Source organism: Puma concolor, chromosome B4 (genome assembly GCF_028749965.1).
Source record: "Puma concolor isolate L17-30 chromosome B4, mPumCon1.1.hap2, whole genome shotgun sequence".
Lineage (NCBI taxonomy): Eukaryota > Metazoa > Chordata > Mammalia > Carnivora > Felidae > Puma > Puma concolor.
Genome location: NC_141673.1, coordinates 70,535,277 through 70,538,022, shown reverse-complemented (window position 1 = coordinate 70,538,022; position 2,746 = coordinate 70,535,277). Strand labels below are relative to the sequence as shown.

At 40.2% G+C, this 2,746-nt stretch overlaps 1 long non-coding RNA gene across 1 annotated transcript; it reads left to right on the top strand.

Annotated features, from left to right (window-relative positions):
• Positions 1-1,494: 1,494 nt before the first annotated feature.
• LOC147579211 (uncharacterized) lies at positions 1,495-2,237 on the top strand. The gene is made up of 2 exons (XR_015253140.1): positions 1,495-1,604; positions 1,641-2,237. It is a non-coding gene; the product is annotated as an uncharacterized LOC147579211 (long non-coding RNA).
• The last annotated feature ends 509 nt before the right edge of the window (positions 2,238-2,746 follow it).

The window sequence follows — 2,746 nt, the reverse complement described above, 5'->3', positions numbered from 1 at the left end:
GGGTTTAAATTCCATTAAGACTCTATAAACAGCGGGAGTGCAGAGTCTAAAACTCTGCAGCTCTATACCTGCTGGTGCTCTGGTGGGAAGGGCGAATCCCCAGGAGCAGAGAGCGAAGTCCTCGGGCCACGGGCGGAGGGGCGGTTCCCCTGCTGGGAGAACAAATGGTAGAGTCCATGCACCACCGCCCCCCAGGCAAAGGTGTGAGCAGACCCGGAGAACAAACACATTCGCCGGTGCCGGAACAAGGACGTTAAGGGGGGAAGCCTGGTGCCAGACGTGTGTTGTGATTTTCCATAAACCCTGAAACGCTGCTGCCACACGATTGCGTGGACTTTTTCTGGGGCTGGCTGGCACTCAGCCGCAGTCTCTGGATATCAGCAGCAGCATGGTCCCAGGAACATTTCTGGGTGCTGCCGGCACCCGGCCATTTCTTGGTGAGACCTTCCCCCAGAGGGTCAGAACAGGTCAAAGCCGCACACAGGCCCTCAGAAGTGAGGGTCTGGGAAACACAGCTGCATCTGAGATAAAAAGCAGGAGGGAGGTGCCGCCTGGCAACTCGACGGCTTGGTTATGGACAGCGTAAAAGCGGGGAGTGGACGGAAGCAAGAGACAAAAGAGGGGTGCTTGATTGCCGGTTGGTAAGAGCACATGATTCTGATACCACAGACTGGGTAACTGGGTGTCGCCATTTTCACCCTCCCGCGCATGCACCTACATACCTACAGGCTCCACAGCAATCCACCCCAGTGAAGTAAGGAGCGCCGTCTAGTGGAGAGCAGAGCCATTACACAAAACCCCGCCCAACAGGGCCAACAGAGCTCTTGACAAACACAAGTGTCTCTGCCTGCTTAGTTTATGGTCTATAAAGTGCTTCATAGCTTGACTTCTATAGGAAACAAGATGTAATTGGAATCAGCTTTCATTCTGTTCGCTGGTCCTTTCATTGATCTTTTTTTCTTTTGCTTTTCTTCTCTTATTCTTGAATACAGAAAGAGAAAAATTTATCTTTTTTTCTATTTTTATTAAAAAGATTTTTCTTTCATTTTTTTCTACTATATTTTTTACTTTTTTGTAAATTTTAAAATTCTATTTTACTATTTCATCATTTCATTTTATTCTATTTTATTGCATTCATTTTTTCAAGTTTTCAAACATTTTCCCGTTTTTTCGTTTTCTTATCTTTCCCTTTTTTTTCTAATCTATCAAGCTTCTTTCAACACACCAAAACACACCTAGGATCTAGCATCCTTTATTTGATTTCTTTGTGTTGTTTTTAATTTTTTAACTTTGTTTTTTTTTTAACTTTATTAATTCCTTTTCTTCCTTCAAAATGAAGAAACTAAGGAATTCACCCCAAAAGGAAGAACAGGAAGAAATGAAAGACAGGGACTTAATCAACACAGACAAAAGCAAGATGTCTGAACCAGAATTTAGAATCATGATAATAAGAACTGAGCTGCAATCACAGATGGATGCAGCGGCGGCAAGGATGGATGAGGCAGAACAGAGAATCAGCGATATAGAGAATAAACTTATAGAGAATAATGAAGCAGAAAAAAAGAGGGAGATCACAGCAAATGATTTAAGAATTAGAGAAATCAGTGACTCATTAAAAAGGAACAACATCAGAATCATAGGGGTCCCAGAAGAAGAAGAGAGAGAAATAGGGGTAGAAGGGTTATGTGAGCAAATCATAGCAGAAAACTTTCTTAACCTGGGAAAGACACAGACATCAAAATCCAGGAAGGACAGAGTACCCCCATTAGATTCAACAAAAACCAACCATCAACAAAGCATATCATAGTCAAATTCACAAAATACTCAGGCAAGGAGAGAATCAAGAAAGCAGTAAGGGGAAAAAAGTCCCTAACCTACAAGGGAAGACAGATCAGGTTTGTACCATGCCTACTTAGAGAAACTTGGTAGGCCAGAAAGGAGTAGCAGGATATATTTAATGTGCTGAATCAGGAAAATATGCAGCCAAGAATTCTTTATCCAGCAAGGCTGTCATTCAAAATAAAAGCAGAGATAAACAGTTTCCCAGACAAACAAAAATTAAAGGAATTTGTGACCACTAAACCAGCCCTGTAAGAAATTTTAAGGGGGACTCTCTGAGGGGAGAAAAGACCAAAAAAAAAAAAAAAAAAAAAAAAAAAAAAAAAAAAAAAACAAAACAAAACAAAACAAAAAACAAAAACAAAAAAAAAAACACCAAAAGCAACAAAGACTAAAAAGGACCAGAGAACACCACAAGAAACTCCCACACTACAGGTGACATAATGGCAATAAATTCATATCTTTCAGTACTCACTCTAAATGTCAATGGTCTAAACACTCCAATCAAAAGACATAGTGTAACAGAAAGAAGAATAAGAAAAAATTCATCTATATGCTGTTTACAAGAGACCCATTTTAGGCCTATAGACACCTTCAGACTGAAAATAAGGGGATGGAGAACAATCTATCATACTAATGGTCACCAAAAGAAAGCCAGAGTAGCCATACTTATATCAGACGATCTAGATTTTAAAATAAAGAGTGTAACAAGAGATGAAGAAGGGCATTATATCACAATTAAGGGATCTATCCACCAAGAAGACCTAACAACTGTAAACATTATGCTCCAAATGTGAGAGCACCCAAATATGTAAATCAATTAATCACAAACAAAGACTCATTGATAATAATACCATAATAGTAGGGGACTTCAACACCCCATCTACAACAATAGACAGATCATTTA